This window comes from Peromyscus eremicus, chromosome 12 (genome assembly GCF_949786415.1).
Source record: "Peromyscus eremicus chromosome 12, PerEre_H2_v1, whole genome shotgun sequence".
NCBI classification, from domain to species: Eukaryota; Metazoa; Chordata; class Mammalia; order Rodentia; family Cricetidae; genus Peromyscus; species Peromyscus eremicus.
This window is the reverse complement of record NC_081428.1, coordinates 23,809,913-23,836,309: the sequence shown is the minus strand read 5'-3', so window position 1 is coordinate 23,836,309 and position 26,397 is coordinate 23,809,913.

The following is a 26,397-nucleotide window of genomic DNA, read 5'->3' as shown; positions in this document are numbered from 1 at the left end:
CATAATGGCTGAGCAATATATCTGAATTCCAATTTCTGTTTTTTGTTTGTTTGTTTGTGTTATCTTTTAAGTGTGTTTGTGTGTCTGTCTGTACATGTGTCTGTGTGTTGTATGTTTGTGCATGTTGTGTGTGTGTGTGGTATGTTTGTGTGTTGCCTGTGTGTTTGTGTATGGTATTTGAATCTGAAGTTGACTATTTGGGATAGGCTGGCTGTGGTGGTATTGTGTTCCCCAAAATATTGTGTATCCTAATAAACTTATCTGGGGTCAGAGAACAGAAAAGCCACAATATTAAACATAGAGGTTAGGCAGTAGTAGCACACGCCTTTAATCCTAGCATTCCAGAGACAGAAATCCCTCTGGATCTCTGTGAGTTCAAGGCCGCATTGGAAACAGCCAGGCATGGTGACTCATGCCTTTAATCCCAGAAAGCAGCCTTTAATCCCAGGGAGTGGTGGTAGAAAGCAGAAAGGTTTATAAGGCATGAGGACTAGAAACTAGAGGCATTTGGCTGGTTAAGCATTTGGCCTGGTTAAGAATTTGGCTGGTTAAGCTTTCAGGCTTTCTAGCAGCAGTTCAGCTGAGAGCCATTCAGATATGAGGACACAGGCTGCCAGTCTGAGGAAACAAGACCAGCTGAGAAGTTGGCCAGGTGAGGTTAGCTGTGGTTGGTTCTGTCTCTCTGACCTTCCAGTGTTCAACTCAATACCTGGCTCAGGTTTGATTTTATTAATAAGAACTTTTAAGATTCATGCTACAGCTGGCTGTTAACCAAGCTACATGGATCCTTCTAGCTGTGCCTTCCCCAAACTGGGAATACAGGTGGGCTGGCTTTTACATTGGTGCTTAGATTTTAATTCAGACTCTGATACTTCCATGATCAATACTTTACTAATTAATCTATCTCCCCAATCCCTGTGTGTATGCACACACACACACACACACACACACACACACACACACACACACACACACATATTATATAACTCACATATTTATAAACACCTTCTACCACTGTGGCTGTCATCATTCCTTGGGCAGAGTATTCTGTATAAGAATAAAGAAAGTAAGACAAGTATTAGCATGCATGTGTTAATTCATTGCTTTTTGGTGTTGACTGTGGATGTGATGTGATTCTTTGCTTCAAGTTCCTTTTGCCTTGACTGCTCAATGGTAGACTGAACTAGAATTATAAACCAAATAATACCTTCCTCCCTTATACTGAGTCTGCCAAGGTATTTGTTATCACATCAAAAGGTAAAGAAACTAAGGCATCTGAAGTATCTTAGACTAAATTTACTGTTCTTTCAGAAACAACAGGGTTGTTTTCTGTCTGGCAACATTAAGATTTGAATTCTGTGCAGATAGAAGAGACATTATCTTGGCAAAACTTTCTATGAAGAACCAAAAACTGCTTCTTGTCTTAATAGCCATGTGAACTTCACAAATGTCCAATCTCTTTTCTGTCTCTCAGAGAGTTTCACTCTTCTGAGAGTATGATGATGACCAATGCAGCGTTTGGGGGAAGTACAGATTATGCATTTCCTTAAGGAAGCATTAGTTTTATGAGTTCTTTGTCTCAATATATTCTTTTCTATCTTCAAGTTGCTGTACTCCTTTTCCATCCATGGCTTAATTTTCCATGATTTTCATTAATGAAAGGAAGACAGAGTCTCAAAAACCATGGTTAATTGTCCTGACTATTTAAAAAGAGATGGTATTCATACATTTTATGGAGTACATTGTCATAACTGTTCTTTTATCATTGTCATTAACTCCTGATGTGTCTAACATGTAAATTAGATGTTACCATAATCATAAATGCTTAGGGAAAAAATCAGATGTATAAATGATTTGGTACCACTTAGATTTCAGGCAGCAACTGCTTATCATCTTGGGATGTGTCTTCTTCCCAAAAGGAGGTATTATGTTATTTCAAATATTTTTTCATACCTTGAAAAATAGGGTTTTTAAAAAATTTTAATGGCTTCCCTTAACAGATGGTTTTGAAGAATATTAACTTTAACATGAGAAATTAACCCAATTGTGGTGATTTCAGGCAATTGCCGCTTCACCTAGATGATAAGCTAATGGAGGGAATAGATATTACTGTCTTTTTATACTTTCTCAGACCTTCATAGTGATAACTATTTGAGAGAATATTCAGAAAGCCCTTCTTCAAAATGACTAATGAATAAGTAATCAACTGTTCCTCACAAGATAAGTAAAGGGGAATATTTGAAACTATGAATCATTCTGGGGAGATGAATGGAGTCAAGTAATACTACATGGCATAAATTTTGCTTTATCAGAGGAATTAGGCTCACATTGAATTCATGCCTGTTGTGAGTAAAATCCTTCATTCAGAATTAGGAGGCATTTCAACTCTAATATTGAACTGGCTCTATAAAGTAAAATTAACGGCATGCAATTTGTCAGATTTCTCCATGCTAACTTATATTATTTGATGCATGTTTATATTGGACACTGATTATCAACTCTTTCTAAATTCTTTTGTTCCTAAAAATATTATTTTTATACAAGATATAAAGTAAACAATGATTATGTCATTTCTGTTTCCAAATGCAACACATGGGAGCTCCAATTGTGTTACACAAATACATGTTGTCATTGCCATATTTCTTTCCCTTTCTAAGAAGATATTTAATTTAGATTTATACATAATAAGAACTCGAGTTAATTTTAATGTTAATTTCTCCACTAACTAATGAAAATGAAAAACTTTCCATGTTTTCACTGGCCACTGAGCTATCTTCCTTTTTAAATTACTCAAACTTTTTGTCCATTTGGGTTATCTGTTGTTTGTTGAAGTTATCTAATTATACAAAGCTTATTGTGTCTTGTTTGAATTTGTGTGTAATTTAGAGAAGACACAGGACAGGCTACACTTTGCCAACAAATAGTTCCTTTGTGTGTTATTTACCTTAAGGAGTGCCATTAAAATATTTATATTGTGCCAAACTAAAATGTGCTTCCTTCCTTCTTGCAGACTGTCTGTCGGCTTCTCCTAAATTTAATTGTATTTCTGTTTCTCGTGCTTTCTTGATGTGTTCCACATGAGAGCCACAGAAAGGACCACAGTCCATGATGCCTTTTCCTCACATGTGGCAGCACCTCACTTGAGCCACATCTGAGCTGCTTTTCCCAGATTAATAACAAACATTTGTCCTGCTGTGACTGCCTGCGACTCATTTCCAAACACCTTTCTTGGTGAAACTCTTGGTATTTATACATTTATGTTTTGTTCCTGTAATCTGCAAATATAGTAGTAGTTGTATATTATAAATGCTTATAAAATTAATTATTATTTATTTATACCAAATACCTGATATCACTAAAGAACATTTAATATAGATGAAAGTCAAAATATGTGAATGGATTTAATAAGGTCTGAAGGTCAGTACATGGTTCTGTTTATTGAAAACCTGAAGCTTAACATAATCGTTGGTTTGCTATTAAGTTGAGGCAACGTGTTCAGACATCATCCCTACCTTAAAGAAATAAACTTACAACACTTCCAAGTGTTTTTCCACGTTGCCTCAACAATGCAGTACTGTTTCTGATTCCAGCTGTGTGGCAAAGGTATTTGTTTAGAGAGAGGAGATATAGGAACATTTTGTTTCTCTTGCTTCAAGCAACTAAGATGTCAACTTGAAGGTCATTGACTTAGCTTCCAAGTGCAAAGCACAACATAAAATCCTGAGGAAATTCGTGTAAAGCCTACTGAAGTAGCACCTCACACTTTAGGGATAGAGTTGTCACTCCTGTGAATATAACAAAGAGACATAACATCCAGCAGTGGTCTGTATATAGAAAACAAACCTAAGAAAAGAATGGTAGGTAATTTCTTGATTGCTATTATGGAAAACTCATAGGCCAACAAGCAAGAAGCCCTCAGTGAATCTAAAATAACCATGTAAAGAATACTGTTAACTTAAAAAGTATGACTAGAATTAGGACTAACTAATGTTACTCAGTTACAGAAACAATAGAAATAAACACTTGTAGCCGGGTGGTGGTGGTGCACGCCTTTAATCCCAGCACTTGGGAGGCAGAGGCAGGTGGATCTCTGTGAGTTTGAGGCCAGCCTGGGCTACAGAGTGAGTTCCAGGAAAGGCGCAAAGCTACACAGAGAAACCCTGTCTCGAAAAACAAAAAAAAAAAAAAAAAAAAAGAAAGAAAAAGAAAAAGAAATAAACACTTGTGTTTACCCAAACATTCAATAAGCCAGATGTGGGCTGAAGACATAGCTCAGTGGATTAAGGGAGGAGGCATTGGCCATGCAAACCAAGCAACCTGCATATCACCCTGATAACCTTCATAAAGACAGAAAGAGAAAACTGACTCCACAAAGTTGTCCTCTGCTCTCCACACACACAGTGACAAATTTACCCGTACATTCTCATAAAGTAATAATAAAATGATATTTTAAAAAGGAGCCTAATATGTCTGATGTTGAAATGTGATGAAATGTTGAATGCCTACTATAATGCAAGCATAAACAATTTTTCAGAGGTTATCTTATTCACTCTAGTCCCAACTAATGTGTGAGGTAATCATTGGCATTTATAGGTGAGACATTTGAGACTGAGAGAATCTCTCTAATGTAGCCACAGAGGTCTGTGGCCTCAGAGGCCAAGCTGGAATTTTCACGTAGGTGTTCACAAGCTTCGCAGTTTCCACTGTCACATAACTCTCTCACCAAATTTGGTTGATGTACCCATTCTCAGCTCTAATAGAGAGAAACAGACTTTTAGGGTTGTTGAAAAATTAAATCTGTGGGAATGCAAAGTGGTGAAATACCCATGGAGAACCCACACTTCTGCAGTTCTTCCTCTAGGAATAGCCCACAAAGATTAGAAAGCAGCATTTAAAAGAGGCACGTGTGTGTATGTGTGTGTGTGTGTATGTGTGTGTTTTCCCCAAGATAGGATTTCTTTGTGTAGCCTTGGCTGTCTTAGAACTCACCGTGTAGACCAGACTGGACTCAAAAACTCAGAGATGTTTAACAAGAATTGGCTGAGATACTTGTACCTGGCTTAATGTGAGTATTAAAAAATACTGTCAGTTTGCCCGTACTTAAGAATTTTGTTTTCTATAACTTTTATCACCTATGTTGAGAATATACCAGATACTAGATATTGTTTGTTAGTGTACACATACATATATATGTAGAGGTTCCCAGTATGTAATCAATGAGAAAATATTTTTGATAATTTACCTATAAATTACCTGAAAGTATTAAAAATTTTATATGTACTACACTTTTAAACTTATATACTTTTGTGCATTATTCTCAAGTTGCAGAGTGTGCAAAGATTATAAAAAGGAATTAACTTTTTCATTTGTATCATTTTATGGAGGAATATTACCACAATTTAATTTTGCTTTACAATTTCCTATTATAATGACAAAATATTTTATTCAAACATATTATCTTACAAAATTATAATATTCTAAGAAAAAACATTCCAGTCTGTTTCTTTTTTTCCAATTTTACAAAAGCTGTTTCTCTAAGGCTCATATCTTCTATATTCAGTTCCACACAGAGTCCATGCTTTTATTTTTCCCTCAGAAAACTGGGTGACTAGAGCATTAGAAGCTTTTCTACTCACTGTATCAAGAGTTTTCCTTTTCTCTAAAGGAAAGTTCTGGTTTCACAATTGTAAGGACATTTTAGGGAAAGTCTTTGAAAAATTTAGTTTATGTCATCGCTGGTATTTAATAAAACATGAGGTGATACAATTTTATGAAAATATCTCTTATGTTCAAAAAGACTGGAACTTGAGCTGGCCCTCACAGCTGAGTTACTGATACTGTTTCAGAACACTTAAAACTGAGCCAGATCTGGTGATGGGATGGCCAAACACCCTAATTGTTGTGCTAGAAACCTCATCCAACTACTGAGGGATCTGGATGCAGAGATCCATGGCTAGGCCCCAGGTGGATCTCTGGGAGTCCAATTAGCGAGAATGAGGAGGGTTTATATGAGCGAGAATTGTTGAGACCAAGGTTGGATAAAGCACAGGGACAAATAGCCAAACGGATGGAAACACACGAACTATGAACCAATGGCTGAGGGGTCACCAACTGGATCAGGCCCTCTGAATGGGTGAGACAGTTGATTGGCTTGATCTGTTTGGGAGGCATCCAGGCAGTGGCACCGGGTCCTGTGCTCATTGCATGAGTCAGCTGTCTGAAACCTGGGGCCTATGCAGGATGGCTTGGCTCGGCCTGAGAGGAGGAGTCTGGACCTGCCTGGACTGAGTCTACCAGGTTGATCTCAGTCTGTGGGGAAGGCTTTGCCCTGGAGGAGGTGGGAATGGGGGGTGGGCTGGGGGAAAGGTGAGGGCGGCAGGATGGGGGAGAACAAGGGAATCTGTGGCTGATATGTAGAACTGAATTGTATTGCAAAATAAAAATAAAATAAAATAAAAAAATTAAAAAAAAACTATTCTCAAATTCACCAGCAAAATGAACGTGTAATTCTCTGCAATTCATTGGCATTTGCATTTAACAGTAATCTATCATTTTATTTGCATGCATCTCATTTGCTATAGGATAACTTTTTATTTTCAAGCATGTGAGTTTGAGAATATTTTTCTTTAATGTTATCAGAAATTTAAGAAAAGATATTCATATATAGTATGATATATAAACATATGTAATTGTATAACTTCATCACTGTTATTGACTCAAATAACATGACAAGTTTTGCTCAAAAAAAATAAATAAATACATGTTAAAGGAAAAAAAAACCTGAGCCAGATATCCTACTGTGTGCTCACCCTGCTTGTTTAACGTACTTTTAAGAGAGCAACATAATAACCAATCTTATTTGCCTTGCATTTCCTATGCATGTAACACAAATTTTAAGAGGTCTTATGATAAAAAACAAAAACAAACCAAAAATAGAGCCAGGTATTGGGGTGAAAACTGAAAGATCAGAGGAACAGAACAAGCCACAGCCAACCTCACCTCGACGGCTCCTCAGATGATCCTGTTTCCTTAGACTGGAAGCCTCTGAGTCCTCACCCAAAAGTGTCTCCACTGAACTTCTGCTAAAAAGCTTCTAGTTCCTGGTCCTTATACACCTTTCTGCTTCCTGCCATAATTTCCTGGGATTAAAGACATGTGTCCTTCCCAAGCAAAGGCATGACATCTCAAGTGCTGGGATTAAAGGCATGTGCCACCACTGCCTGACTCTGTTTCCAGTGTGGCTTTGAACTCACAGAGATCCGGACAGATCTCTGCCCCCCAAGTAATAGGATTAGGGTGTATGCCATCACTGTCTGACCTCTCTGTCTAATCTAGTGGCTGGCTCTGTCCTCTGATGTCCAGGTAAGTTTTACTTGTTAGAGCACAAATACAATATCACCACATATACACTCATCTTTTACAAGCTAAGCTAATTTATAGCTATAAATTTAAATTACAGGTTCTGCCATAATTTGACCTGACTCAGAGAGCAATACATGTTTGTTATGATAAGCATTTGCTATAAAAAACAAACAGGTTGAAGGCAGCCTTATACAACAAACATCATCATAAATGTTGAAATAGCATAAGGATATTGCTCGGTGAAAATATGTTTGCATTACTAAGGGTTTTGGGTTAGTTGGAGTCAATAACTTAATCCTTTGTAAAACTCTCTGAATGATTTCCGTAAAGGATCCCTCATTCTTTCTCCATGTGATGATCTTTCTCCATGATACTGTTTAATAAATATGGAGCAAAGCCCTTTGTTAGGCTTACAGCAAGAGGGACAGTCAGACACCAGGCAGGCACAGGTAGATATACAATCGATTATAGGAAGGCCAGAAACTACAAACTGTAGATAGGTAGAAGACACATGGAGAGAAATGAAAAATTCAAAACAAGGCTTGTTCTTGGTCAAATTAATCGAAAGGGAAATGTTTTGTTTTCTTTCCTTAATGTGACGCTGGTACATTTTGGTGCCTCTGGGTCTATCTTTAATGTGCTTAACCAATGCAGGGAAATATTTAATCTAATCAATTCACTACAGGCAAGTGGTTTCTGTCTATGTGAAACATCTCAGAGACTTTAATGGAGGCTCATCTTAATCAGGCATACTCTCACTGGTCCTAGTCAAAACTCTAAAATGTGTGCACTGTTGGAACAATTATTTCTACTCTATGGATCTTTGAAGAGAGCTCCAATCTGAAAGCATCTGTTAAATATAATTCTCAAATACTTAAAAATATTGTTCATATTTATTTTTTGAGAACTTAATATGCTATATTTTGATTATATTCATCCCCTCTACCAGATAATCCCCTATTCTCCTACCTATTTCATATCCTCTCTTTCTATGTATGAGACTTTCTCTCTCTCTCTCTCTCTCTCTCTCTCTCTCTCTCTCTCTCTCTCTCTCTCTCTCTCTCTCCCTTCCTCTTCCTTCCTCCCTCCCTCTGTCCCTCAACCCATTAAGACCATTTTTGATTGGCCAACTACTCCTGAGCATGTGGTCTGCCTTGGCATATGGTCAACATGCTATATATTACTCAGTGGAAGAAAACAGACTTTTCTTTACCTAGTAGCAATTAAACGCCAATAGATTCTCAGCTAGGTGTGCCCATCTTCCCCCTCCATGTTGGTATTTTGTCTGGCTTGAGCTTGTACAGGACTTGTGCATATTGTCACAAGCTCTGTATGTGGTGATACATTGTGTACCCTAATAAAATTTCCCTGAAGATCAGAGGACAGAACAAGCCACTAGATTAAACGCCAGGCAGTGGTGACACACCTTAATTCCAGTACTGGGAAGCATATATGCCTTTAATCCCAGGAAGTGATGGCTGGGTGGAGAAAGGTATATAAAGAGGAGGTATATAAGGAAGATACAGGAACTAAAGGCTTTTCGGCAGAAGATGTAGCATGAATCTTAAAGAGTCTTATTAATAAAAACAAACCTGGAGCTAGGTATTGGGGTGAATGCTGGAAGATCAGAGAAGCAGAACAAGCCACAGCTTCCTCACCTTGCCAATTCCTCAGCTGATCCTGTTTCCTCATACTGGAAGCCTCTGAGTCCTCATCCAAATAGATCTCAGCTGAACTGCTGCTCAAAAGCCTAAAAGCTTAACCAGCCTCTAGTTCCCCATCCTCATGCCTTAAATACTTTTCTCCTTCCTGCCATCACTTCTGGGATTAAAGGCTCTTGCTACCATGCCTGGCTGTTTCCAGTGTGGCCTTGAACACAGAGATCCAGGAGGGTCTCTGCCTCTGGAATGCTAGGATTAAAGGTGTGTGTGCCACCATTTTCTGGCCTCTGTATCTAGTGGCCGTTCTGTTCTCTGACCCCAGATAAGTTTATTAGGTGAACAATATTTTGGGGAATATAATATTACCACAAGCATTCCTTTCAGCTAGAGGCTTTTTCAGCTGGAGGCTTTTGCGTGAGGACTCGGAGGATTTCAGCCAGAAGATTCATGGGGTTGGTGAGGTGAGATGTGGCTTGTTCCTTTGTCTCTCTGATCTTTCAGCATTCACCCCAATATCTAGTTTCAGGTTTCTTATTAAAAGGCCATTTTAGTAATTCATGTTATATCAGGATTAGAGGTGTGTGCCACCACTGCCTGGCTCTGTTTCTCTCCTAGACTGAGTCAATCTCATGTAGTCCAGTGTGACTTTGAACTCACAGAGATCCAGATGGATCTCTGCCTCCCGAGTGCTAGGATTAAAGATGTATGCCACCATTGTCTGGCCTCTATATTTAATCTAGTGGCTTGTTCTGTCCTCTGATCTTCAGGTAAATTTTATTAAGGTACACAGTGTATCACCACATCTATGAAACTATGAATTCATACATGCACCTGCCCTGCTATGTCTTGAAGATGCAGTTTCCTTGAAGTGACCTAAGACATCTGGCTTCTACAGTCTTTCTGTGCCCTCTTCTGCCTCAATCCTTGAGCCTTGGGAGAAGGAATGTGAGAGGTGACCCATTTATGGCTGCACACTCTAAAGTATATTATTCTATGCATGTTGACAAGTTGTGGATCTCTGTGTTACTTGCTGCTCACTACAAGAAGAAGCTTTTCTTATGTGGGTTGATAGATGCATTGACCTCTAGATATAACAGAGTCATTAGGAGTTAGTTACTGCTATGTCCATTTAACAGAATAATAGTAGGCTCATGACATAACTAGACACAGGTTTGTACCTCAGCTACAATGTCAGGTATGAATTCGACCTTGTGTAGCAGACCTTACATTCAATTAAAAATGATTGGTTGTGCCCATAATATTCATGCCACTATTGCACTAATGGACACATCTTGGCAGTCATCATTATTGTAGCTCTTAGGATTTATAGCTGAGTGAGATTAATGATTACTTTTCTCATTGGGTAGTATGTGTATCACCTTCCAGAGCTAGGAATGCTAGCCAGTAGGGACAAAGCTTCCAGTTAATGACTAGATATATTTCTTTATGAAACTAGATAGATATCTATATTTCAAGTATATGATGTCTTCAGCAATACTTTCTTACTATCAAGTTCTGGAGGATATCCAATAGCATTGCCTGTAATGTTTGAGCAATCTATGGGATGCCATAGACCAATGACTCAAAAAGAGGTAACACATTCCTAGTACTAGAAGTTTTATTTGGTAGCATATGGTGTCTAATTTGTTTTGGGAACATACATGAGTACAGCATCTGCAAAACTGCCTCTCATCTTCCCCCACCCTTCAGCTTCTTTGTATATTCCCTCTCCCTGCCTAACTCATGACTTCTTAATTATCATTGTTAGCCTATATGTACTTGTATCCAGGACTGACCTCTTGGGATTGGATAACCTATACAGGAACTTGTCTCTTGAGAAAATTGACTCTCCTTTTCTTAGTAGCCATTGACCATCTCTAGATATTCATCTCGGGATAGAACCTGGTGGAATTTCATCTTTCAACATTGGCATATCTACTGGTATCATTATTATGCCTATCTTATTCATGTAACCATATTATTGAGAGTTCATGGGTGTATTTTTCCTGCCATGCCTAGGGAATATCATTTAGCTGTAGGCACACAATATTTCTCTGGCTCTTTTGGTCCACTTCCTGAGTAGAAGTTTTCTATAAGGTGTCTGTTGTTCTGTCTTTTAAAGTATATATGATAGCTAAGTCCTGCTAAGAAAGATAAATAGAGTTTTCACTCTAAATTATATTGAGGAGGTACTGTGACTATATTTCCTTATGAAAGTGAACTTTATGGAGATATTGGAGTAAAACATGATAAAATGCCTACCATTGTTAATATGTATAATAGGGGTCAGTATATTCAATTGCTTCCTCTATATAAAAAATTCTCTTAAAAGCATGAAAAAGAACATGAGCTAAGCCAGGAGTATTTGGGTCACATGTAATAAACAGGAGCAATGCTTATGTTACAAAGGTAAATATGTACAGGTAGAACAACATGTTTTTGTAATGAATCTAATCTACTGTTCTTTCTACTTGTATTTTTCAATCCTGGAAATTTATTGAAATAGTTGTGTAAATAATGAAAACTGTGTTATACAATATGGGTTAATTAGATATTTGGGTGAGGATATTATATGCATTTTTAAAAACAGTTAAAAGGGATCTTTATGATTTGAGAGCCTTTATCATCATCACACACACACACACACACACACACACACACACACACACACACCCCAAGAAGTATGGCTGTTTAATGTAGATCTATAGACACTCAATATATTTAAAGCAAATTTTCTGTATGTTTTACTTTCATTCACATTTGAGTTAGAAAGCTTGGATCAATTAGTTGAATAAATTAGTTTTTGCAATGAGCTAAAGATGTCACAAAAATGAAAATGTGTGAAGACACAAAGAACAGAATTTATTTATTTCTGGTAGACAATTGATCTTCCATATACTCAGAAAAGGCAAAACTTGGTATGACTAAGAATAAGAGCATTTCTTGGAAATAAAACCTTTGACTCATCACAAGCTGTACTCAGGGTGATAAACTATTTTCTCAAAGTAAATATGAGGTGCAGAGTGCCAAGGTGCATCCAGGAATGCATATGAGAAGTAAAATCCTTTTATACAGAAGCTCTGGTTGTGATCCAAGTATTGCTGGCTTAGCACATGTTCGTTTCCATGCTTTTAGAGACAATTTTCTGTATCAAGGCAGGAAGCAAGTATAATGAGCACCCTAATTCCTAGATTAAGTGGTCCACATTTCTTTCATGCTTCATTCTAGTATTTTTAAGCTTACCTGCTTGAAAATGTATCACTAGCAGTTTTTAATTAACAAGCATTCCAGGATACATACCTGAAAAGTTTCCTATATGGTGTCAGTATCATTTTCTCCTTTAAAAGGAATAATTACATATTCAAAACGATGCATTAGAGTAAACTGTTTTGATTTGTTGAAGTTTTTCAGCAGAGTGGGTTGCTACAGGTCTCCTGTTTCCTGGCAGCCTCACTGAGTCCTTCTTTCCTGCACTTCTCCTTTCTCCAAGGCTCGGCAGGTGCAGTGACAAAGGACCCAGGGGGAGATTCTCAGCAGTGTCAGTGATTTTCTTCCTCTCACTCTTCATGCTACGAGGGTGTTAGTAAAACAGACAAAGAAAATCTTTGTCTTTTGTCATAAGATCAATTTCATTCCAACTAATAGGCTAAAATAATTCTTTACAGACCATAGGCTTCTGGTTATTGTTGTTTTAGACTTAGTGTCCTGGTTAGCTTTGTACATCAACTTGACACAAGCTAGAGTCATCAGAGAGAAAGGAGCCTCAACTGAGGAAACACCTCCATGAGATCCAGGGGGAAGGCATTTTCTCAATGATCAATGGAGGAGAGCCCAGCCCATTGTGGGTGGTGCCATCTCTGGCCTGGTGGTCCTGGGTTCTATAAGAAAGCAGGCTTAACAAGCCATGGGAAGCAAGCCAGCAAGTAGCACTCATCCATGACCTCTGCATCAACTCCTGTCTCCAGGATAACTACCCTGTTTGAGTTCCTGTCCTGACTTCCTTCAGTGATGAAAAGTGCTGTAAAAGTGTAAGCTAAATAAACCCTTTCTTCCCCAACTTGCTTTTTGGATCATGGTGTTTCATTATAGTAATAGAAGCCCTAACTGATACACTTAGCTTCAAAACTTTTCATTCTGGTATTGAGTTCCAAGAGACACTCTTGAAATGAAAGATGATCCCAATGCTATTTGTGTCTCACCTTATGTTTCTGCTGTCATCTACCTGAAGCTAGTCATTCTGGATTGCCAGAGCTGCTTTAGCCATAGAAACAGCAATGTACACCAGAGTTCCTAGTCTAAGTCTCCTTTATTACTCCATTTTAGTCATCTTAAGTAAGAAAGGGCAGCATGGGAGAACCTTAGAAGTTTGGACTATGAGATACACTCTTTCGGAATAACATAATCATAAAGGATAAGATAAAATAATCACTTTTATTTTTGTAACATTAGTTGGAACTAATCGTCTAATAATGGTGATGAACAGAACTGATTAAAAATGGGTACATTTCTTCTGAAAGACACACTATGTTACATAGACATTTGTTAACGTGTCTGAAATCTACACCACATTAGTTGATTTATGGTTATTTGAAAGAAGGTCAATTAGTGAGTGGGAACGTGGGGTATAATTAAGAAGTCTTTTCTTTATTCTCTCTTCAAGCTAGGGAACAGTTCTGCATACTGATGAGACAACATCTATTACAATGCCATTTATTGGAGTTAGGTAATTAACTCAGAATGAATCACACAACAAAATATCTTTGCTAGAGGCAAAAGTCTGTGGAAGATCAGGTAGCATTCTGAAGAGACACGTGTCACAATTATGCTGAAGAGGATCATAAGCTCAATTCTTGATTGATCCTAGAGAAGAACGTTATCCAGTAGAAATGAAATGCTACTCCTCTGACTAGAATGAGCTGTTCTTGGATGCTCATGAATAAATATTTTAAACAAACAGTTGCTTTTCTGTGAATATTTGGCTCTAAATATAGATCTCACTTTGAAGGTCAAGTCTCCATATCATTGGAGGATGAATACAACCTAAATATTTGAAGCGACTTTTTACAAATTGCTGTCCTACTTTAAACCCTTGTTGAAATGAATACATACCATAAATTAAGACTGAAGCCATTTACTTTAACCCAGCATGGTAGCTATAATGGAGAATTTCCCCCCATTCTGCATTTATAGAAGTCACTCAGTTTGAATCACTTCTGAACTCATGGTAGTTTCTTAAAGCCTCTATTAAAAGAGAAAACTGCATTGCATTTTTTTACAATCTTACTGAATCAATATCTATGAGAAAGATAAAGAAAATTTTGATTTATAATAACCAATGCATTTTTGACTTATAAATATTTGAAAAACTTAAACCTGTACATATGGAGAATGTATGTTCTTCCTCAACTATTTGAGTCATACATTTATATGCAGAAAATTGAATGGGTTCAAATGTGCCTCTTGCATTTCAGTGGCTGTTGCTTCAAACAAAAGTCATGGATTGTCCTAATATTAGTTATTCACTCAATAGATGTTTGTCGAGTATCTATTGAGTATCTGCACTGTTTTTAGAGATAATAGGAGTAGTATAGCCAATTAGAGCCCAAACTACATGATCTTCTACAGCCTTGCATTAGTGAAGAGAGAAAGAGAATAAGCAGAACAACTGAGCAAATGCATTTACTGTAGTACACTGCATTATGACAATTTTGTTAATGAAGGCTATGTACATCACAGTGGTCCCATAAGATTGCAATACAACTGAAACATTTCAACATACTGTTAACTTTGGGCCACACCCACACTCACATTAGTCCTCTGAAGAACTCAAGTTAGTATACGTGATTATTCTGTAAATGTCAGATTTAAAAAATGCAGATTTCACAAAGAAACTCTGATAGTTATATAGCAGAAAAGGTACAGGATGAACTAGGAACACTTGCCCTGTGATTTTCTGAAAGTATTGAAGATGAGTAACCATATTAAAAGCACACTTTCCCACAACTTCTGAACTCTCTGGTTTAATTTAATTTTTGAAGGGTGGAGTGGTTTGGATTTGCTTTACTATATTTACCAGAATAGGTTAACTATGTAGTATATAAAGCTGGATTTAAATGGGGTTAAGAAAGAAAAATTAGTTTGTTAAAGAGAAGAGGGGAAAATTGAGAATATATGCAGGAAAGGATTATTATTGATCTAATATGTGAAAAGATACCCAATGTAGATCAAAGTAGTGAGAAATTGGTGGTGTCTGGAGATTAATGGTAAAGGAATGTTAAAATTGGAGTATGGCAGGCAAATGCTGAGGAGATTGTATTAGTTTGCTATTCAAGATTAAAGTTAGAGCCAGGCAGTGGTGGTGCACGCCTTTAATCCCAGCACTCGGGAGGCAGAGCCAGGCGGATCTTTGTGAGTTCGAGGCCAGCCTAGGCTACCAAGTGAGTTCCAGGAAAAGGCGCAGAGCTACACAGAGAAAACCTGTGTCGAAAAACCAAAAAAAAAAAAAAAAGAAAAAAAAAAGAAAAAAAGAAAAAGAAAAAAAAAAGATTAAAGTTAGAGTTTGGGTTTTATTTTTGGTAATGAAATTCAAAGAAGCGGTGGTAGTATTGGCAAAGACAGGGTGAAGAACCAGGAGAAAAAGATCAAATAACTCAGGATTCAGGATATAAACAGACATATTCTTTGACTCTGACATAATTGAAAATTAGAAGAGGAGTAACAGGGAAATGCAGGACAATGAACAAGAACCTCTATTTCTCCAAGAGTAATGTGTGGGTGAATGTGCCGTGGCTGCCATGGCTGCTGCATCAGATCCTGCACCACAATGAAGTGCCTTCAGACTTGAGGTGGCCATAAGGATCCTTTGCAGCCATTGTGTCCAGCTGGACAGATGGCATTAAGGGAATAAGAATCATTTTTAAGAGTATCAGGTAAATAATACCCTCAGTGGGGAACTGTTATTTCCTCAGAAAGAAGGGAAAGGGATGTTCTAGAGAATTTGAAGTTAGAAAGGTTTTTTGTTTGTTTGTTTGTTTGTTTGTTTTTTGTTTTTTGTTTTTTGCTGATATTGGGTTTTGTGTGTCAGAAAACATCTCATGAGAATTTCTCCATAGCTAGAAAAACCTGGGAGATGACTCAGACAGAAAACAGGAGTGTACTTGGATTAGAACCCACAAGAGTAAAGACGACAATGACCTAGAAGTCTTGGACTTCATATCCCTGGCTGTCCTAGACAGAGATGAGTGCTCAGTGAAGTGAATTCAGATGGTCCCTGGCAAGGAATGACGGACAAATGGAGAAAAAGTAGGCAAGGGTTCAGCCATGTCTCACAAGCAATAAGGGTTCAGAAATTCCTACTCATCTTATGTTGACGAATGTGGAGACTTTTGCCAAGAACTATTCTTGTTCTAATGAATGAAAAAAGGAGTTACTCATTTACAAAAGTACCCTCTGTCGTTTGCCTAACAGTGCCCAGAAAAGCCCTCTTTACCATTGCTTTAGCATTAGATTTTAAATCCATCCTGTACAAATTGGCCACATAGGCCTACATTACAGTGACATATACAATTCGATTTTCTAAATATATTAATGTGATTTATAGACTGAATTAACATTTTTATAGTGTCCCTATGGAAATTGGTAGGAGACGCGTAATGTATCTATAAGACCTTGTTTCAGGGCCACTGAAGTGAAAGGCTTCCTGTTTAGGTTAGTATGAGTAAGTATTGATGGTCTGTATTTACCCCATATGGTGGCTGCTGTTATGCAGTGTGTTGCATTTCAAGTATCAGCATAGACAATTATTCATCACCAGAACTTCAACATCCAACCACATTTTGTGAGGAATTAATAACAGAGCAGGGGGATAAAATCAAATTCCTGTTTTTATAAATATATGTATACCCTGTATAACCTTCAACACAATTTCAGGCATTTTATAAGATCCTACAACTGGGCAATATCCTTTTATATCCTTTATTTTAAAGGTATCTCTCATGAATCGTTTTACACACACACACACACACACACACACACGCACGCACGCACCCACGCACGCACGCACGCATGCACTCACACACACACGCACACACACACACACATATGCATGCATGCGCATGAAAGTATACCAGTAGAATACCAAACCAAACCAAACCAAACCAAAAACTACCATTCAATTTCTCCAAAGATTCTAAATGTGAAATATTTGGGTGAGTGTTTTGAGTACAAGTGTTTTTCTTGGCTCTTGACCAAGACAAACTGTTCACTGGAAGGGGCCATTCCTTCTGGGTGCTGAGAATAATTTTTAGTCTCACATGGGCAGAATATGCTGTGTTCGATTTATTAAAAAACTTGTTTTTCTCGGAGAATAAAACATTCCACTTTCCTTTTTGAGTTAGCTTTAGAGACATATACTATGTTTTGCTTTTCAGTGAGAGAAACAGAATTCTTGCCATTCAGGTATTGTTATTCAGAGTCATTGAGGATTTAAAGAGCAGAAGTTAATACTATTTTATTATTAAATTCTGTTGCCATCATGTTCAATAACATTTTTTATTTAAATGATAGAAATTAAAGAAAAGTCTAGATTTAAATATATTTGTGTACAAAATGACTATATATATGTATATATCATGTATTAGGCTCAGTAAACTCAAAAAGGCATTTGCCATGCAAGCTTTACAACCAAAGCTCTATCCCTGGATTGTAAGGTAGAAAAAGAGCATTGACCACTAAAAGTTGTCCTCTGATTTCCACACATGCATAGAGGCATAATTTTGCAAAACACGACACACACAAACACATACACATATGCATACATACACTAACATGCAATGGTATATTGTGTACTCTAGTAAACTTTGCCTGAAGATCAGCAAACAGAATGAACCACTAGATTAAACGTAGATGCTATGCAGTGGTGGCTCACACCTTTAATCCTAGCACTCTGCAGGTAGAGATTCGTCTGGATCTGTGTGAGTTCAAAGCCACCCTGGACTACATGAGACTGACTCAGTCTAGGGCAGAAACAGAGTCAGGCAGTGGTGGCACACACCTTTAATCTTAGCCCTAGAAAGAAAGTAATATGGCTGGGTAGAGAAAGGTGTAGAAGACGTGAGGAGACAGGAACTAAAGCTTTTTTGGCTGAGAGCCTTTTCACCTGGAGCACTTTGCTGCTGGACCCCTTTCTGCTGAGGACTCAGAGACATTCAGTGAGAGGATTCGTGGAGTTGGCAAGATGAGAAGTAGCTGTGGCTTGTTCTTTTGTCTCTGATCTTTCAGCATTTACCCCAAGATCTGTCTCCGGATTTTTTTCTTGTTAAAAGACCATTTAAAATTCATGTTACACTAGTAAGTTATTTAGAAATGCTCACTTAAAATTTTTAGTCATGTTTTGAAAGAAATAATTAAGAGTTCAAATGCCCGTTGTTCTTTCCCAATTGTTTCTTACATTCAACAATTTGTTGTTGTCTTCTGCGTGAGAGCAAGCTGTGTATTAGAGAAACAATGTTGGGTATAGAATGTGCTCCGTGTCTTAATGGGTCTAGACAAGATAAAGCAGAACAAGGACAATTACCATACCTGGTGGCAATCGGAATTGCAACAGTGTGAGTTCAAAGTCAGTGCATAGAGAAATCCATTTAATTTTGTGCAGTTTGGAAGACTTCCTGGATGAATGGTCACTGGGACTTAAATTCTAAAGATAAAGTGAGGAAACACTGGCACAATTGTTTCCAAGTACAAACTGGTATTCTCTTCTCCTTTCCCTCTGGGAAAGAAAAGCAACTTGTCCATATTTTATAATAGAAGAGCTTATTTGCTGGTGGAATCCAAGTAAGGGTTAAAGAACTAAGCTGTAGAAGGTGTAGGGACACAGCTGAGGCTAGGGGAGCAGGAACCAAGAACTAGCTTTTAACCTCTTTCCTTGTGACACATGTTGGATTTATTCTCATTCATTGCAAACTGACTTTTATTTCAGATGGCAGTAAAAAGCCCACTTGACTTTGGCTATGAGTTTAAAGCTCTAAAATCCAGGGATAGACTAATAGATTCAACCTGTGGCTGGCTCTCATCCCTAAATGAATAAACTGTGGCCTGAGTGTTGGAATCATGTGAGGATTTTGAAACTGTTGTAGTAATCATGAGGTGGTTAGTTGAGGAGCTGTAGTTCCTTTGGGAAATGGTCTTGGGGTGGCAAGATCACAGATGTTTATGATTTGCATTCCAAATACACAGAGTTTCCTGAAAATATTGCAGATCTCCTGACCATGACTGTATTATTCCAAGTACTAATAAGAATAATTAAATAGAATAGGATTTCCTCTTCAGTAGGTAAAATATACACAACTTATTCTAAAAACCTAGTTATTTTGATATATGCATTTACATAGAAATACAGATATTGAGACATAAGGATGTGGATATAAACATTAGCATCTGTTAAGCTTATTTGGGAAGAATGCATTCAAAAGGCATACTAAAATTACAAAGGAGTTTGGGATATTTAGTTTGTTTACTTTGTTTTTAAAAGGACAATTACAAGATTATTTTACAGTATACCATTCTGCATATATATATATATATATATATAAAATATATACCACTTGATTTGTGTACATATATATTTGTATGCAAGTACAATTTTCTATCTCTTCCATCAATCAGCTAACAATGCAACTGTGTATTCACCATCTATCTATGGAAGCATGCATCTAATTTCTGTTTTGTAATATAGTTATGTGGGTTTTGAGTGTTAAGATCTTTAGACATTGGGTCTTTCTATATGAAATCAGTAAGACCTAGAACATGGCTCCCTGAATATCTGGAAGAGGCAATTTTGCACACCCACACTACAGTGTTTAATCCTCTTCTATCTAGAGGTAGCCAGGAACTTGGAGTATGTGTCATTTCTTGCCCCCCTCCTCCCCCAGCACTCTTATCCTAAACTATTACCAGAATACGGTGCCTTGTGATTGACTTCCTGCTTTCATCTTTATGTTGTTGACATGTAATTCAGAGGAAAATGTATTTGGATGGAAATCAAGCCTGGTAGGAATGATAATGTTTTCCAGGTTCCTGGTTGCTTCTATTTTACTAGTAAGGTTCCACAGTAGGCTACTGATTTAAAAGAGAGTTAGCTATACATGAAGTCAGCATTGTAGAATTCTGTTTCGTTATACAAGATTAGGATGCAGAAAGTTGTCCCGTTATTTAAGACATTTTAATTTATAATTGCAGAATTCTGGACTTGAGATTCTGGATGAAGGGTGCTCCACAGAAGCCTTCATCACACACAGTCTGAAATCTTGGTGCATATAGTAAGACGCAGGATATGTCAAGGGAACCACATGACCATGATGCTTCTGACTTCTTTCAAGTGTCTGTTTCACGGGTAATGGTTTTCTTTGAAAAAAAATATTCAGAGTTAACATAGGAGTCAGAGCTGAAATGCTAAAAGTAGAATTTAAAGCAACACAAATTTTAAAAAAAAGCATATAAGACGTTTTGCTTTAAGCAAACCAAAATACTAAAAATGGAAAGAAATTCCAATCTTTCCATTTTCATATGGTGCATTGTTATAGTTTTAAAATATTATTTTCTTAAACTCTAGTATGTTTCATGGCACTTCTTCATTCTGAAAAACTTATAATAACATTAGTTAATATTTATATCAATGATTTTGTATTTAGTATTAAAGGTGTGCTTTAAAAAAAAAGAAACTATGACAAAAAGACTGATGACCAGAAATTCAAACAAGGCAAGAAAATGAATTAAAATTCATTTGAAATTAGAGAAGGGTGCTCCTCTCAAAATACAGAGCACTCGTCTTCTGAAACAAAAGTTGGCACACTAGTCCATCCGTTATTTATGATTTGTGGTTTTACTTATGGACAAAGGGCTTCAAGCAAGCAGAAATTATCTTCCCATTTTCATTTAAATAGCTACAGTAATTGGCAAAACAACAGTGGTGTAAAGGACATGTCAAAATGCTCTAACAGGCAGTAGCATGCATTCATCCCTAAGTCCAGGTAAGCTGCAGATATTCAAATGTCCTCAGAATACAAGTACTGCCTTAGCAGCAGAAATGGTACCAAGGACTACCAGGTCACTCAAAGATTGTGTCACAGTGGGGATGTAGAGTTGTGAAGAGATGAAGTAGGTAAGAAAAGTCTTATGGAAAACAAGAATATTTTGCATATATACACCAAATGTGGCATGTTGCTGACATAGAAAATGATTTTTTCCCCCAGAAATGGTGAGTATTCCTACATTTCATTTTATATGCTTGGTAACCAACATTGTTTCTTGGTTTGTCATCATGATATTCATATGGTTAAAAATCAACACCTCCACCTGATGTTGACTTTGTTTCTTACTGTACACCTTGTAAAAATGCAATGAATGCAGCTCACAGCCAGTCATGGGTATCCAGTGCTAATATATATATATATATATATATATATATATATATATATATATATTCTCATTAAACTATATATATATATAGTTTAATGAGAATATTGAAAAACTGCGGCTTGTTTTGACAACAACATTCATTATTAATTAATATATACTAATTATAACTGTAATTAATAAAGAACAATATCATTTGACCAATAGATTCAATGGTATCAACCATGAGTACCAATCCTGATGTTATTATTATTTTTTTTGTAGAGTTGACTCATTGAGTGTGACTCACTTCTAGCCTGTGATTCACTTGTAAACAAAAAACTATAGGAAAGTTAGTGGAAGGCCTGTGACTTTACAAATGGAATTTCATGGGACTTGTTCTTTAGCACGTAGGGTGCTGGAAACATTCATTTGCTGGCTTCCTAGGGGTAAGATATGTGAACCATAAAAAGGCCCTGTGAAGGCTGATGACAGCAAAGGACCAGAAACTAATGTCACAGAGCTAGGAGAATCTGGACTACGGGAATAAATTGAAGTTCTTCAACCTCCGGTTAGTCTTATGTACTACTGTCACCCCAGCTGACTTCTGAATGAAGCTTTGACCTCATGAGAATGTGGTCTATATCCCTGCCCACACTCATGATCCATAGGAACAGGTAAAAGCATGCTTTACATTAATCTCCACATTTGTCATAATTTGTTGCATATCACTTGATAACTACCAGAGGCCTCTTTGCATTTATTGAGAATGATAGTGAACTCAAATAGGATCTGTGCCTTTGTAGTGGGAATATAGCCCAACTGTTCAAATTATTCTCCATCTTCAGAGCATCGCCCAAATGTCTCTACTCTAGGAAAACGTGCTACTCAGAACGTTAGAGAGTTTTTACAGTGTGGCTATAAAAGTGAGCCTCATAAATACTGACATGGTCATAGAGAAACTGCAAGATCAGAGTTGAAAGGGATATATTGGTAACTCAAACAGGGCACTCTAAAAAATTTGCCCATATATTTTGATGTCTGTGGGTCTAATGTGGATCTTCCTTGAGTAATTTCAAGGCAGTGAAGAAAAGGATTTGATGTAATATTTAAAGGCAATGTATGAAAAAACACACTAATGTCATGTTTACGCCTCACTGAGTTGAGACTGCTCAATGAACCATTTAGCCTTGTTATACTGCAAGCACCATAGACTGTTAACCAGAGGCTGTAGCTCTCAGCTCTGATACTTATATGAATCATAAACTTCATCAAGTTGTTAGTAAGGTATTGAATACTTCCTATATACCAGGCATTAAATGGAATACTTCACACCTGTTATAGTGTGTGCTTTCATAACTACATGAATTATTACTGCTAGTTTCATGTAATAAGCAAGGAAAAAAATTCAATTATATCTCTCAGGCCATACAGTTAGGATTCATATTCAGGTTGACTATATGCCAAAGCATTTTGTGTTGCTACTTGAAACTATTCTCTTACTTTTCAAATTGAAACAGTGTGAGAGTGAAGAGAAAGTCATGAAAACTCTCTGACTTCCTATTGTAGCTATAGCAGGACTAGAATCCAGCCAAACTGGCTTACATATATATGGACATTATTCACATAGGAAAAAGTCTAAATATAGTAGTGTTCTACCTTATAGTTTCTTAGAAGATGAATCTGACTGCTTTAAAATTTTGGTATTTAAAAAATTCTTTTTAGTATTAAGAAATTGAAATTTCCTCTAAGTTGATGAAATTATAGTAGAACAGTAGATGTGAAGCAAAATCAAAAATTCAGACCTAGAGTAGATGGTCCAACAGTGACTGATTAAGACTGACTGCCTTGTTTGTATTGCAGAGGATAGGGGAAGCTTATTTCCTCCTCCATTTCTTAAAAAAACATATAGTTTCCGTAGTATTCAATTTCATAACTCAGAACTAAGTTTCCAAAAGGTTTCTGAAATCCTTTGCAGGCTTGTAAAGCAAAGAATAAAATGTAAAACAACATGGAAACAAACAAGTTTTAAAATAGAATTACTATCCTATTGTGGCGGTATTGTGTTCCCCAAAATATTGTGCACCCTAATAAACTTATCTGGGGTCAGAGACAGAACAGCCACTAGATACACAAAGGCTAGAAAATGGTGGCACTCACACCTTTAATCCTAGCACTCCAGAGGTAGAAATCCCTCTGGATCTCTGTGAGTTCAAGACCACAGTAGAAAGAGCCAGGCATGGTGACACACGCTTTTAATCCTAGGGAGTGAGCCTTTAATCTCAGGGAGTGATGGTAGAAGGCAGAAAGATATATAAGGCGTGAGGACCAGGAACTAGAAGCTTTTAGCTGGTTAAGCTTCAGGCTTTTGAGCAGCAGTTCAGCTGAGAGCCATTGGGATGAGGACACAGAGGCTTCCAGTCTGAGGAAACAGGACCAGCTGAGAAGTTGGCCAGGTGAGGTTAGCTGTGGCTTGTTCTGTCTCTCTGATCTTCCAGCTTCACCCCAATACTTGGCTCCAGGTTTGATTTTATTAATAAGACTAAGATTCATGCTACATCCTATGATTTCAAAAAAAAAAAAAAAAAGCAAATTTTAACTTTAAAACTGGGGAAAAAAACAAAAAAGCACAATACTTTAGTTCTATCAATTTCTTTTAATTATGGAAATCACATTACTGGACTTCTTTGTGTATTTTCCTACTTCACAACCCACTTGGAACCCCTTTGACACGGGTTGACACAACCCACAGGCAGGACTTTGAGCGCTCTTGAATCCACCCCATGGTAGAAAGTGAGGTTTGTTTCTAGTGATTTTTCTGAGCGGGCTGAACATTGAATATTTTGGTTAGTCAGTCAGCTGCACTGTGGTGAGAGCTTACAAACGGACAGCACGTTGTGGTTTGCTCTTCTTCAATGCTGGGAGTTCTGTGTGGTCCAAACCAGTTTTCCCTAGGGGCCCAACAAGGCAAGACAACTGCCCCGTTCTAAGGTTACAGTATTTATTCATGCCGTCATGGCCCCTCCTCTTTGTGAAGTGTAGACCACAGTGACCACTGATCTGGTTTTGTAACGCTCCTCACTTTGGGATCTTGAATCAAATGCTCACCAAGTGGGAAAGAACACTGAGGTCAGGAGGGGGTCAGATTTATGACTCTCCACAGTCCTCCCAACTGTGTTTTCACCTCTTTCGGGTTTAATTTCCTTGACTTCTCAGGGTTCCATGACAGAACATTCTCAGGGTTACTAAAATAAGAAGCAACATAGAGTAATCCCTGGGCTCCCACATCAGTTCACACACATGAAACATATGGGCCCCTCTAGATACACTTCTTGCACAAGTCATATGACATATTAGTGAAAAAGACCTTCTTAGTAGTAATAACACCACACAGCCTTTAAAAAACATGAAAAATTCTTCCATTTGAATTTTTTATAATTTTTAATTAAAAAAAACCTTCCCAAATAAATAAACACATCACACATCAAAATTAACCCAAACTAAAATTCATGCAACTCAATGAAATTCTATGCAGTTACGATGAGCACCGTGGAATGGAACTTCACATGAAATTTTACTAACTAAGCATGATGGCTCACATCTTTGGTGTTATAGAGGCAGAGGCAGGCTGATCTCTGTGAATTAGAGGACAGCCTGGTCTACATAGAAAGTACCAGGCCAGCTAAGGCTACAGGGTGAGATCCTGCCTCAAATAAATAAATACAAATAGATAAATAAATAAATAAATAAATAAATAAATAATAAATAAATAACCCTACCCTATATTTAGCTTAAGAAAGTTTCTTTAAAAGAGCCTGGAAATAAGAAAGGAAAGCATGTGTAGCAAATATATAGAGAAGAATAGAAAATAAAAATTTCAATGATCTTCCTGGACCTACCTTAAATGACAGCTGTGTGGGCATATTAACAGTATGGAGTTTGGAAATCAGGCAGAATGTCACCTTTGCCATTCTTAAATGATTATACTCTCAGCTAATAACCAAGGTTTGTGTATTCTAGCCATCAAATTTTAAATGGGGATAGGAAAATCATGGACTGAAGTAAAGATAAAAATGGACAGTATATAAAAGCAATACCCAGGGCTTAACTCATATTAAGTATTACAGTGATAGGTGGCTGTTTTTTCCAATGCTTTTTCTGATACAAGGAATGGGGATTCTGACCAGCTTAGCACTTGAAGTTCATGTACTCCTCCCTTCCAATTGCTTTAGGGAGCTCTGAAAACACAGCATCTTCATTGTTAAGACATTTCCATTTTTCACCCATTTTTTTTATTTGCTTTCCGCCATAGCCTGTGGGCAGGATGAAATTGTAACTCACTCCACCAGGCAAATGAAGAAATGTACTCAGTGACTACTGATTCACTTAGGGAGAAAATTCTTTGTTCTTCAAGTGTTCATTAAAATATTATGGGATGATGGTTAACATTTTTAATGTTTCCTTTCTAGGGAAATACACAGAATGTTATGGATTCCAAAGATATTCTGTCTGGGGACTTCATGAGAATCAGGCATTGGAGGGAAGTATTGGTTTGCAGTGACTAGTTCAAGTCATGTTTTCTAAAATGAAATATCACATGCTTTAGAACATTATATTTATATAAAGCTAATCAGTGTAAGAGGAAAGAAAACAATCAACAGTATGCAGTTATGTAGCAACATATTTTATTCTATTTTGCTGGATCTCTGTGAGCATATCTTCAAGTCTCGTTAGGATCCAGCCCAGCTCCAGAAGCAGAGCTCTGGCAGGGACAGGACAGAGCCTAGATGATAAATGCTGCCATGCAAGTCACTCTCAATTTGAGAATAAAGGCTAGGGGATTTGAGAAGCAACATTTTCTTTTAAGTGCTTCTCTGCTCAGAACTCATTTTAGTGAACATTGCTTCCCATCCAGATTCAAGAATTGGTTGGTCTATTTCAATTTCCTGTAGGCGATGGCAAGAGTTCTCTTTTCTTTTACTTG